At 43.0% G+C, this 14,190-nt stretch overlaps 1 protein-coding gene across 2 annotated transcripts in view; it reads right to left on the bottom strand.

Moving 5' to 3' along the window:
* The window catches only part of RFC5 (replication factor C subunit 5), a gene marked incomplete in the record, with an annotated part of 1,139,084 nt that overhangs the window by 157,850 nt on the left and 967,044 nt on the right, over positions 1-14,190 (bottom strand).

Raw genomic sequence — 14,190 nt, 5'->3', positions numbered from 1 at the left:
CAGATGTTGAGGAATCCTTGAAAAAGGAGGAAGATTTCTCTACACCATGAAGTAACCCTGATGGATGATGGGTAGAACCCAAGAATCTGGGGTGATGACATGCCATAGGGAGAGCTGAAGGGACAAGGGGACCCAGTCAAGGGGTGGGATGGGGGGGTGTCAAAGAGGAGCAGGCTTGTCAGACAAAGGAGGCTTCTGCACCACAGGAATCTCAGAAGACTTAGCATGAGGAACTTACCTACCAACCTTGCTGCCTGCAAACAAAAGCAGACCTAATAGGACAGTTCCTCTGGAACTTGGGGATAAGGAACACAAATATGTTTAAGATCTTGCAAAACTTTACATTTTTCCAGAACAGACTTAAAACATATCAGCAGTAGCAGTCCAAAAGAGATTTTCATCATCCAAAGGAGCATCCAGCAACTTGGCCTTTACATCTTCAGGTACAGACTGCAGGCGAAGCGAAGAATAATGTCTCATGACAGACCCAAAAGTAGCTGCTGTATAAGCAGCATCACAGCTACAAGTGTTAGAGTGCCAAGCCACCAGAGAGATAGAACTCAAAATAGAGCAGAAGATTTTGCTTCAGAATCAGAGATCAGAATAACCTGACAAGCCTGGACAATCAAGGCCAGAGCATATCTGGTGATGTGGGTCTGGTAACCGATAGCCCAAAAGCCCAAAGCAGTAGTAGTATAAACCTTCTTACCAATTCTCTCCATTGTCCTATGATCCTTATCTGAAGTCAGAAGTATGGAAGAGGGCAAAAGTTTAGAAGGCTTGTCAGAGGAGACTTGACACCACAGCAGGGTCAGCAGAAAGATACTTACATAACTGACAATCCTCAGGAACCTTATAGAGCCGGTCAGGTTTCTTAAAAGCAGGAGGCTGTGAATCAGGAAACCTGGAAGCAGCTATAAAGGAGTCTAACAAAGCAGCTAACATATCAGAAGGTTTAGGAGTATCCACCTGAGACAGCCCATAATACCTTTTCTGGATATCAGGCACTTGACAAGAAACACACAAAGTATTCCATCATTCTAGATATACTGTCTCCAAAAGACAATTCCTCAAAAGGAGACTCAGGACTCACAGACTCTTCTTTGTTAGAACCATAAGGAAAAAGTGAAGTCATCTGGGAAGAGTAGGACAAGGACCCATCAGACTTAATCCTCATCTGAGGAATCAGATCCCCTAACCTGCTTGAAAGCAGTAGGAGTAGATGTCCAAGGGGGAGTATGCACAGCAAACCCTTGGGGAGGGTTCTGGGCCATTAAGGCATTAAACAGGCCCTGAGTAAACTCCTGCCATTCTCTTTGAGGATCCTTAGTGCGCACAGAGTAGGCCTAGTCTTCTGCTTTTTCTTGGTAGGGACATCAGCACTAAATGAACACCAGAGGTTCTGACCCTTGACGAGATTTAATAAGAGTACTTGGAACCTCTTCCCTGACCGGAATGTGCAGAATCCCTCTGCAGCCCTCAGAGATGATCAGCCGCTGTTCCCCCTCAACATCTGGAACAGATGCCTGCAAAGCCTCAGAAGACATGTGAAAGGAAGGATCCATGCCAGCTTCAGATGGAAGTCGAGGCAGAGGAATCCAATGTAGACTCTGGACAGCTGAGAGAGCTATCACCCACTTGTAGAGAAATGTCTGGTGGAGGCTGGACAGCCAAAGAATCTGCCCAAGATTTCTTGGCCACCTTCTTGCTTAACAGTACCTCAAAATTAGAAGAGTCTGACATGCAAACTTGAGCAAACAGTTTAAGCCTCTGGTTCTCAAGATCAATGGCCAGGGAAGACAACTGACTTGGATACTAATAGTCTTGGATACAACACTTTACAAATGCTACAAGGTGTATGGTCATGGAAAGCACCCAGACAAAAGACACTGTTCATGCCGATCCTTCTGTGGAATCGGCCTCCCACCAGACATTTTCCCTTCTTGGATGACATGAAATCTAGGTAACCAAAAAAAGAACAAGACCAAAGAAAAAAGGACCCCAAATGGGAACTTAACTGACAGCTACCCTTTTCAGCACAGCAAAATAACTTTCAGACTAATGAACAATAATGGCGTTCAGACTGGCAGCAATGTTGTTCTGAGCAATTGGACCCATAGACCACATTTATGCCCTACGTCCTGTACGGGAAGCATACTTGTAATGTAAGGTGCATACAAAATTTAAAGACTTTGGTATACTGGCTGGATGCTGGGTTATCTTTGGCAAGAGATCCCTACTGTGAATAATACAACAGTGATACAGAAGGACAGCTTGGAATGTTCATCCAAAACAGGGAAAATGAGATGGAAAATAGGTATCCAATGCACAGAACACTAGAAGATTACCTGGAAAAGGTTAAATACTTGTATGACTATTGCGATTTACTTCCAAGTGGCATTCTGTGTAGATTAAAAACAGTAAGAATGCCAAGCATTATTTACATAGCTCCATAACACAGGCAACAGCCAGGTGGAATATTTGAAAGCAAAGGATCGAGGGGCAGGATACCGAAGCAGAAGTGCAAAGGAACTTCACTTGGCAAAGGTATTCTCCCAACAAAGTAGCTATTGCATAAATATCAGCAACTGTTACATTTCTGAAACAAGCACTGGAAAGAGCTACCAGCAAAAAGTAACCATTTACTGCACTTGCCAAAGGAAGTTGGTCACATGGTGCCAGACGATGATACAGATTGCAGTCTTTTTGGAAAGATTGTTTTGCCAATTACCAACCTCCTTCACTCTGCAGCAAGTGAAACAAACAAATGGTTCACCCTTTTGAAGTCATGCACCAACACAGATAATACCCCCACTGGAAATAAGCAATCAAGGTATAAAGGAATCCAAACAAGATTCTACCTGAATAAATAACACAAGAGGGTGAGAGGGCTAGTTGAGGGAGACCGCCAACACAGATTATTAAAGAAATTGTGGATATGTCATAGGGAATATACAATCCTTTTGGAGAACATCTCTCTAAAAATGAGAACCTGGAGCCATGAAATTCTTTTGGCAGATCCATCAGCTGCAAGGTGTAGGTCCTTCCAAGAAAAAACCTTAAAGTATGAAAAAAGTACGGTTTTGTACCTACCATAAATGTAGATGTTCGAAGATCCACATTGCTGCAGTCATAACCTGTGGGTAGTCCGCTGTCCTCGGTCGGCCCGAATACCAAAGTATTAGGCTGGCGTTGGTCATGGGCGCTCAGATCTGACGTCAGTGCGTCTCGGTATTAAAGCGCATGACCGACGTCATATCCTCAGTCTTTTCTTGCCCCAGATGTCAGAAGGCCCAAAAAGAAAGGCCACAGCCTAAAATAGAAAAAACCTCCAAAACCCATGTACAAACAATATCTACAACCTAAACAAACAAACACTCCAAACTACAGAGGGGAAGGAGGGAGGGTAAATTGGACTGCAGCAATGTGGATCTTCGAACATCTACATTTATGGTAGGTACAAAACCGTAATATGTTCTTCTTCTCACATTGCTGCAGTCATAACCTGTGGGTAGAATCCCAAAGCAAAAGTAAAGGGAGGTTGGCCAAATCATAAAGCATTGGGGGCTGCTAATAAGCCCTGCAAGACTGCAGTGGCAAATCCAGCCCTAGATTTGGAATAAAGAGGGAGATGGTAATGTTTAGAAAAAGTGTGCACTGAACTCCAAGTAGCTGCTTCCAAAATATCTTTAGTAGCTACACCCCTTAAAAAAGCAGTAGAAGTGGCAGTAGCCCTAGTGGAATGAGGTCTGATTCCAGCCTGAATCTCCTTACCATGATGAGAATAACAAAAAGCAATACAATGTCCAATCCACTTAGAAATAGTTTGTTTTGAAAGAGGTTTCCCCTGAGAGGTCAAAGCAAAAGAAACAAATAACTGTTGAGACTGTCTGAACCCTTTAGTCCTGCTCAAATAATAACACAACTGCCTATGAATACCCAAAGTGTGCAAAATTTTCTCCCCTTTATTTTGGGGATCAGCATAAAAAGTAGGCAAATGAATAGATTGGTTCAAGGCCACATTTGAAACCACTTTAGGCATAAAAGTAGGGTTAGTACGCAGAGATACCCTATCCTTATGAAAAATCAGGAAGGGCTCAACTGCCATGAGAGCCTGTAATTCAGAAACCCTTCTAGCAGACGTAATGGCCAACAAAAAAGCAGTCTTTCAAGACAAAAACTTTAACTCAGATGTAGCTGCAGGTTCAAAAGGAGGTAAAGTAAGTTTTTCCAACACAAAATTGAGATGCCAGGAAGGAGTAGGAGATCTACGTGGGGGTCTTATGTTCTTTGCCCCTCTAAGGAATTGTTTAAACAAAGGATGAGAGAATAATGGTGGGTCACAGTCATAGTGAGCAGAAATGGCTGCAGCATGAACTTTTACAGAGGAGAAAGACAAACCTTTGTCTAATAATTCTGTAAGATATTGAAGAGAAACACTCAAATTAGGCCTGGAAACATCAAAACTCCTTGCTGTGCTCCAAATAAAAAATCTCCTCCATTTATTAGCATAAACTTTCCTTGTACTAGGCCTTCTGGCCTCCAAAATAACATTCAAAACTTGTTGAGGAAGCTTCGACCCTCCAGATTCTAGAACAGAATATGCCAGGCTGTTAGATGCAGGGACTGAATCCTGACATTGAGGAAATGATTGCCCGCCTGGGACAAAAGGTGTGGAATTGAAGGCAAAGGCCAAGGAGGCTCCCGTACTAAACTCCTCAGCAGAGGGTACCAGTGCTGTCGAGGCCAATCCGGAGCTATTAGAATCATGGAGGGCTTGTCTTGTCTGACCTTCAAGAGCACCTTGGGAAGGAGAGGCAGAGGAGGAAAGGCATAGACGTGAAGATTGTTCCAACTGAATGATAGAGCATCCACTTTCCAAGCTGTGGGATGAAACATCTTTGTGCAAAACTTTGGCAACTGGAAATTTAGTGGAGAAGCGAACAGATCTATGTCTGGAGTCCCCATATCACTGTCAACTGTCGAAATACATGAGGATCCAACTTCCACTCGTGGGGATCCACCATCTGTCTGCTCAAAACATCTGCTAAGGAGTTCTGTGCTCCTGGCAGAAACCTTGCCTGAAGAGTGAGGTGCATACTGAGAGCAGTCTCCCACAGAATCATAGCTTGTCTGCAAAGAGGGTACGAATGGGTTCCCCCTTGCTTGTTGATGTACCACATGACAGTTGTGTTGTCTGTTTGAATCAACACTTGTCCCGGTGAAGTAAATCCTTGAAAGCCATCAATGCAAATTGGACTGCTAACATCTCCTTCAAGTTGATATGTAAATGTTGAAGTCTGGCAGGCCACGTGTCTTGAACCCACTTTCCATTGAGGTGTGCTCCCCAAGCCTTGTCCGAGGCATCTGTCGTTAAGATCTGACTCGCCTCTGGTCGGGTCACAGAGAGTCCCTTGTTTAGGTGACATTCCTGAGCCCACCACAAAAATTCCTTTTGAATGCAAGGTATTATTTGAATGACAGTGTCCAGATCGTGGCAGTGTTGTGTCCATACATTTTTGAGATACCATTGTAGCTTCCTCATATGCAGTTTGGCATTGGGAAGCACCAGAATACAAGATGCCATGAACCCCAAGGCTTGAAGGACTGTCCTTGCAGTCAGCCTGGACTGTAGAGACAATTGCTGGAAGTAAAGCGTAAGGTTTCTTTGCTTGTCCGGGGTCAAAAAAGCCATCTGGGAAGCTGTATTCAGTCTCACACCCAGAAAGCACATTTCTTGAGAGGGTACTGGACTGGACTTTGTTTCGTTCACAGAATACCCTAGGCACCTTAACACTGCCATAACATACTGTAGATGGTGAAGAAGCTTGTTTTCGTCTTGAGCAAGAATCAGGCAATCGTCCAAATAAGGATAAATTTGTATTCCTCTTAACCTTAAGAAGGCTATCACCGGGGCCAGAACCTTTGTGAACACCCTGGCAGTAGATAAGCCAAAGGGCAATGCAGAGAACTGATAATGTAAAGTCCCAGCCAACGCAGGAATCTCCTGCAACTGGGTCTGATAGGAACATGAAGATAAGCCTCTTTGAGATCCAGAGTTACCATCCAGTGGTCTTTGCCCAACAGAGGCAGAAGTTGTTGCAACATCAACATTTTGAATTTTGGAATGTCCAGGTATGTGTTGAGGATAGATAAATCCAAAATTGGTCTCCAAGTGTTTCCTTTCTTTGGTACAAGAAACAGGCGAGAATAAAATCCTAGGCCCACTTCTGACACAGGGACCTGCTGTATAGCCCCCATTTGAAGAAGTAAAGAAATCTGTTTGTGAGCCTCTACTCTTTGCTGAGGAGGAACGTCTGGCATGCCTTTGAAAGGAGGCAATGTGTGGAAATAAAACTTGTAGCCTCGGTTTATAATGTCCAGTACCCATTTGTCCTGGGTGACTAAAAGCCAGTTCTGCTTGAAAAGTGCTAACTTTCCTCCCAAAGGAGCTGCCAGACAGGAGGGATCTGGCAGCTGAAGATGCAGGTCATTGGGCCTGTTTACGAAAGGACTGGCCCCTGCCCTCACTTGTAGATGGTGCAGGGGAACTCCACATTCTAGGCCTGAAAGAACCCTGAGCTCTGCCCCTACCACGTCTAGATCTGCCCCTAGACTGTAAATCAGAAGAAGGGTAAGCCCATCCCTTAGTAGGCCAATTTCTGCTAAACTTAGGGGCTGCACCTGCAAAAATCTTTAACAGTCTGCATAGACTTAGCCTTGTCTTCCATTTTCTTTAAGACAGACTCCACAGGAGGACCAAACAAAACTTCAGACTGTAAAGGAGCATCCAAAATTCTAGCTTTAACATGCTCTGACAAACTCTGATCCTTAAGCCAGGCGTGCCTGCAAATAACTGATCCAGTGGCAGCCACCCTGGAAGAAGCCTGTAAAGCATCAAAACCACACTGCAAGGAATGCTTACCCACCTGATCAGAGGCATGAACCAACTCCTGTAATTCCTTACACTCTATGCCCTCTGCCAAAGCATCTACCTTAGATTTTAATTGAGTAAGTAGAAAATTCTGGTACTTTAACATATGAAACTGGCAATTCAAAGCCCTCATTGCTAGAGTGGAAGAGGTGTACACTTTTTTACCCCACCTATCCAAAGCTCTAGATTCTTTATCCATAGGAACTGGATTCTTAACAACAGAAGCCCCGACACCCTTAGGTCCCTGACTAATAGTTTCTGGGTCAGCCCTTGGGCTCTTATACAGATATTTATGAGCCTCAGGCACTCTGTAATACCCATCAGGTTTAACTGGCGCAGGAGGCAAAGAGTCTGGATTAAGGGAAGCCTCAGAGAAAACATCCTGAACAACATCCAAAACAGGAGGTATAGCTAAGGGCCGATGTTGAGGCAAAAACAAAAATTCCCTAAGCCTCTTTCGGGAATCCGAGAAATCCTGACCTTCCCATTTAAAATGCTCCCTCATAGAATGCAAGGTTTCCGAGAAGGAAAAATCCTCTGGAGGAGAAGCAGAAGGACTGGAATCCTCTGCGTCCGAATCTGAATAAGGAGGAAAATCCTGAGTGTCTTCAGCCGAAGACTCTGAGTAATCTGAAGCCTGTTCCAAACTTTCCACTTCTGGCTCCACCCTAGGCCTCTTATCTGGAGGGGGCATAGAACCCCTGATTAAGGAAATTAAATCTTCTGCCATTTTAAGCATGTGTTTTTTAGGCACAGAGCCTGCAGAACTAGGACTGACACCTGAGGAGGGCAAACCAGGCCTGCCCTTAGAAGGTACCTTAGAGACTGAAGGAGAAGGCCTAACCACCTTAGGCAAAGAAGGGAGTACAGCAACCTGAGAGGCCCCTTCAGCCTGACCTGACTCCTGTGAGGCCACATCTTGCAAAATTAATGTCTCCCCCTGAGACTCAGCTGAAACCTCGGCTGGATCTACAGATTCCAGCGTAGTTTCTAAAGAACCGGCGTCTGGAACGGACGACTCATCCTGCTTGGACCTTAACGACTTATCCTTGCGCTTCTTAGCAGAAGCGGGCGTCGGAGGATCTGACGGCATATTGTAATTACACCGCTTCCCAAAGACAAGCCTAGCGCAATCTAACCTACGTTTAATGGTGCGCTTATTAAACCTAGCACAAAAGCGACACCCGACTACGTCGTGCTCAGGACCCAAACAAGGAATACAGACAGAGTAGTAATCCCTATGCGGTATTTGTTTCCCACAAGAAATACAATTATTCACTTTTTCTGACATCCGGAATTAACTGAGGCAAGAAAAACAAAAATATTCTAGCGGGTACTTAGCCCAAGTTGGTTTCGGTCTGAAACTCGAAATACGAAAATTTCAGAACGCCGAACGGCACTTGCAAACGCTGCTTCTGCTTCGGACCATGCGGCAAAAAAGACTGAGGACATGACGTCGGTCATGCGCTTTAATACCGAGACGCACTGACGTCAGATCTGAGCGCCCATGACCGACGCCAGCCTAATACTTTGGTATTCGGGCCGACCGAAGACAGCGGACTACCCACAGGTTATGACTGCAGCAATGTGAGATGAAGAACATCAGGAAACAAAGGGTCAGGCAGGCAAGGCTCTCACTCTGAAGTTCAAGTCCCAAAGAGAAGAAAGTTTCTTCACTGAAAGACAAAGATGGAAAACTCCATTCAGAAACCTCCTAAGACATATTAAACTGAAGTCCCCCCCACCCCAACACACACGGTGATGATGCCCAGTGTTAGTGGAATCAAGTACTCCAACTATGAAGTAAACAAAACCCAAATTAACCAGGTTCCTGTGATACTCTAAGTCAACCAAAAGTTCAATGACAGGAGGTAGGTGAAAGGAGATTCTTTATACAGAAATATTTCCACATGGTGATAAAGACAGTTCCTGTTACAATGTTTTAAGATGGCCAACAACACCTCAAGCATCCACTGAAATAAGGAGACAGACTGGGGAAATGTAACCCACAGACAGAGATGTGGCTACCTAAACAGCATACATAATATCAATAATTTGGGACAGTACACTCACTGGAAAGACCATTAGATGAAGACCCTTAAATCAGACTCACTTGGACCACAGAGCAGCAATCAGTATAACTCTGGCCTTTTGTCTTGGAACTTTACATGCTAGGGAGAGGTGAAGGGGAATAGCGGAAAGGCATAAATGAACATTCCACTGCAAAACATGAATTATTCTCTGCCATGCTAAATGGGGCAGTGCCTTGAAGAACAATAATTTCCTTTGTTAACTTTGGAGTACTTAAAGCCCAAAAATAGACTACAAAAAAGATAAACCCGAGTTCTAGTAACAGACATAACTGCAGTTAACTGATCTATGGAGAGGTCTACCATCCCCCAAATATGAACAGCTACAAGAAAAGTGATGCTGACTGTTCAGAAGATACCACACCAGTACCAGACTATCTATGCTCACTAGCAGTGTCCTGCTTCAGCATCTCCAATACTACGGCAAGATGAACCACTCCACTTAGGCTGATGTACAGCCATGGGTACTCTTTTAGTGCTGGACCAGGGCTGATTTGACCTCCACATCTCAAACAGGAACCTATCATACATATTAGAGATGGGAACAACTAAGAAAAGATCTTTATCGGGTGGATACAGAAAATTCTAGCACAACAACAAAAGATGGTAATGCTGAGATAATAGCAGTAGATTCATATCACATAAAAACAGTTATGACTCTGCAGCAATGGAGAGTGGATCATCCACTAAAACATCCACGTGTAAACAATGCAGTACAGGAAATCCTGGCTGAGATAATACCCATGATGTATAGTGTAATACATGCACTGTCCTATGCACCACTATCTGGGAGACAAGAGCCTTGGTCTGCAAAGAAATCTACAAGGGAAGAAAGAGCTGACAAATGGCAAATGACCTGCCTACATTAAAAAAATCTTTACAAGGCACAAATCAGATTCTCTCAAATGACAATCAAATCCACTAACTGCGGCCATGGTAAAGATGAAATGAAAGGCAAGCAGGTCACCACTAGTCAGTCTACAAGGAACAGATACACCAGAAAATGTTTCTCCTGGATGGATTCTGCAACTGGAGGTAAAAAAATGTTTAAGTATCTGGAGGAGGGCACAGTATAAAGGGCTGCAGCCTGTACTGGCAACAAAGCTAATTCAGTGCACAGCACTAGAATATTTTTAAAAGGGCTCCAAAACATTGAGGCCAGAAGGTATCCCACAGGTCCAGAGCCATCACTCAAATCACGACAGCAACACACATGCCAGGTAATGCAGACTCAACAGAAAAAAACAGAATCCTGGATACACACGAAACTGGAATCCTAAATATTCTTCTGGAATGCTATCCACAAAAGTGGTCCAAAATCTTAGTGTTTATCAGAACTAAGTAGTACAAGTAAATAAAGATTCCATGTCCCAACAGTGGAAAACACCCTGTGCTGTGTCCAAGGTGAACAGGCTGTTAGTATGCTAGCAGTTTAACACCAAATTAACTGCCAAGAAAAGCAATATTGAAGGTTGGCCTACAAGTCCTAAAATATGGTCTTTCTAGTTCACGCCAAAGACCAAGTAGGTCAAGTCACAACCACCTAACGTATCACAAGCCCCCCCCTCCCCCAAGCTGTCCATTATGCCTGCCTCTTATAAGACTTCCCATTAGGAGGTGGAGGAAACAAAGCTACAAGACACGTGTGTGTGTGTGTGTGTGTGTGTGTGTGTTGGGGGGGGGGTTGTCTACATCTCCTTTTAGTGGCATGGGATAATAACGCAGAAGTAACAGTACAGGTTTTGCAAGGTTTCCTCTTCTGTCACATTATGCTTGGTAGCTGCCTCACCTGTCTGACATCCTGTTTTGGAGGACTGTGCACTACAAAAGTTCTCAACTCTCTTACTATGGGATTACAGAATTAGATGCAAAGAATTTGGTGGTGGTTATATTTCATGCAGTCAGCTGAATCTCTGAGTGTGTTGATGCAATGGGTAGCGTGGCAGCCACAGGTGTCTGCGCCTGAAGTGTGGTAGAGTTTGCCTTTCATGAGGACTGTCATGCCATCTCTGCAGGAGTCCTCCAAACAGCCCTTTCAGGAGCTCATTAAATACCGAAACAGGAGGGGAATGGGACCATCAAACTAAACAAAATGAGAATACAATCCCTTCGCCAGGCCTGTTGTACTTTTTTACAAGCTGTATGATAAGTGAAAGTTTATGTATGATTGCTATGAGCAGAGTAATCTGACAAGGTCATGGATCCTTTCACTGAGATGGACAATCATAACTGTTCTTTTCCCACCATTAGTACTGTTTCAAGTGACCCTTCTGGGGGATATCCTATGACTTATGAAGTTCTTCATCTGCATTGTCCATTTGCTTCTCTCAAAAGTAATACAACAAAATACAGGAAAACAAACTGCAAAATCCCAAATAATAAGGCACCACGTCTGGAACAACAAAGTTATTATAAAGCACTTCTCATCCACACCAAATAGTTGAACATCAGATACCGTTATCTAATGAAGTTCAACTATTTGGTGTGGACAAAAAGAACTTTATTATAAATTAGTTTGTTGTTCCAGACGTGGTGCCTTATTCTTTGTGACTTTTCTCAAAAATAGCCCAGTATGTACTTCAAAAGAAAGGGGACAGAGACTGTACTTGATGGAGCTGGTCTTAAAGACGCAGCTTTTGTAATCGAGAAATGCAAATATACAGAGCATCCTATCCTTAATGCAGAAACCCTGAAAATACTTGCTTATCAATGTACTGCGCTAAGACGGATATTTGTTTTCAGAGGAAGGAGCCATGACCTTCTCAGATTTCTCTGCTCACAGAACTCGTACATAACCTTTCACTTACCATGCTGCTTGCAAAGAATTGCATATCAGACATGGGATTTGGTGAGAAACCTCTAGCAAACAAGTGTTTTGTTACAGGACTGAAGACTCCACATGGTTGAAAACAAAAATCTACATTTAGAAAAAGTTAAAAATGTATATATCTTGCTTATGAAAATTAAAAGCGATACATCTCCAAGGTGGTTTGAAGAAATTTTAAACATTGTAAAGCAAACTCTATGTGAAAACAAAAATCAGGAACCCATTTACTTATTAGCTGTGCAAGAAACTTTGCTGATCCCTGCTGACCCTTTCTAGCCATGCAGGAACACTAGAGACAATGGTTACAATACAAAAATACAGAAAAACAAACTCACCAATACATCAGTTTATAATCCAAACAGCAAACACAAAATGTCAAAGAAAATCAACCTGTAACATAAGCATGTTAACACACATGCAGTATTAAAGAATTCTAAAACATATTACAAGCAATGAAACCTACAAGCAAACTTGGGAGATGTGTCAGTTTACAGCAACATTGGCATACTCATAAAATTGATGGTACCCAAATTAAAAGCTTTAAGGAAGCTTACAAAGGTTTTTTTTCTGAAATACGACTGGTCACAGGCAAGCAGAAAAGCAATCAGAGGATTCCAGGTTTCTAAACTGAATCATCAATGTACAATTCACTTCTGAAGTGTGACTCTTCTCTCTATACAGGACAGCATGAGAACTATAAAAAATGGTTTACCTGCATCTAACATTTGGCAGCTATCACATTTGTAAAGTAATCTGAAATCATGGGAATGTTGTGATTTAAAACTAAAACATTACAAAACAGAAGTGAAAATCTGATAAATAAAACGCAAGGTCAAAATTTTACCATCTGTCGAGCATTAGGGATCACTCACACCATGTGCCCCCACTTCATAAAATATAGTATTGTCATTATTCAATTCTAGTCCAAATGGACAATTAGTGTGACAAAACACCAAGACAGAAATGAACAATGGCAGCCATATTTGGGCGCAAGAGATGGCAGAATGAAAATCTATGTCCATGATATTAAGAAATCACCAACTTATGGGCACTTGCTGAATCTTTAACTGATAAGAAAATTCCTACAGAAAAGCATTTTAACATCTACCTATGTCTGGAGTAGGCTGTGAGACGATATTATACAAATCTTGAGACCAAGTAAAATGTCAGTAATGGAGTTCCAGACGGTAATAAGCAAGCTAAGGCATTTTGCAGACTTTTCCCTTTTTTTGTATCAGCAACATATTACAGAACATCAGTTGCAGTTGACAATGCAGGAAGTTTATTTCAGGGAAACACAACCTGGTTAGAAATCAAGCCATATTACGACACAAGTCAACAATGGTGGACTGGGACCTCCTGCTTTCAATGTGCAGGCCTGAGAGAAACAGGAAGGAAAAAGAATTTCCAAATGCTGCCTACTCTAAAACGGGAAAGAAGAAGGGACAGCTACACATCACATTTCTTCTTTTGTGAATTATGCTTGCCTTTTTTTTTAGGGAGCTCAAATGTGCTTTTGTTGGTCTACTATATGTCAACAAGGCTAAAATACAGAAAACTGCTAAAAGGTGTGTCTGTGTGCAACCAGGCTAAAAATCTTCTCAAAAACTGACTACAACCTAATAAGGGAAGGTATCAGTAACTTCACACCACCGCACCCCCCCCCACCTCAGAGGGTGCAGAAAAATATGCTGAATAGTATGTCAGTTCAGTATACAAGCACCTGTACAACTGCATGGACTCAGCCATACCCAAGAGAACTAAAACCTGCTCCACATCCTCCATCAATAGGCTTTACAACAAAAGGAAGAAACTGTTGTCCAAGGGTAAAAAGGCACAAATTCCACAATACTTGCCCTGCACCTCACATCTCCGTAGATTAAGTGTAAAAGGCCCTATCCAAGGCAAACAACATAGCTTCCATGGGACCCGATAATATCCTAGGCTGTATTCTGAACATCTCCAGCAAGAACTAGCATCATCACTGAGCACCCTATTCAACCACAGCCTAAGTACAGACTTCATTTCAGCAGAGTGGAGAACTGTCGTTGTCATCCCTTTGCACAAAGTTGGTGCCACTACTGACCCTGGAAACTATCGCCCCATTAGCTTGATAAGTCTGACCTGTAAGGCCATGGAGTGTATTATTATGGACCTCAAACAAGGACATAGGCAATCTCCAAGCACTTGACCTCACCCAGATCGGATTAGTCAAGGGCAGATCTTGCCTGTTGAACCTGGTTGACATTTTTGAGAGTGCCACCAAGGCACTGGATGAGGAAAAGTCAGTACATACAGCTTACCTTGACTTGGGCAAAACCTTTGACACAATCCCCCAC

The sequence above is a fragment of the Protopterus annectens genome, chromosome 4.part0, assembly GCF_019279795.1.
Source record: "Protopterus annectens isolate FY-2018-M chromosome 4.part0, PAN1.0, whole genome shotgun sequence".
Classification (NCBI taxonomy): domain Eukaryota; kingdom Metazoa; phylum Chordata; order Ceratodontiformes; family Protopteridae; genus Protopterus; species Protopterus annectens.
The sequence above is the reverse complement of the archived record's forward strand: the minus strand, read 5'-3'. Positions and strand labels throughout refer to the sequence as shown.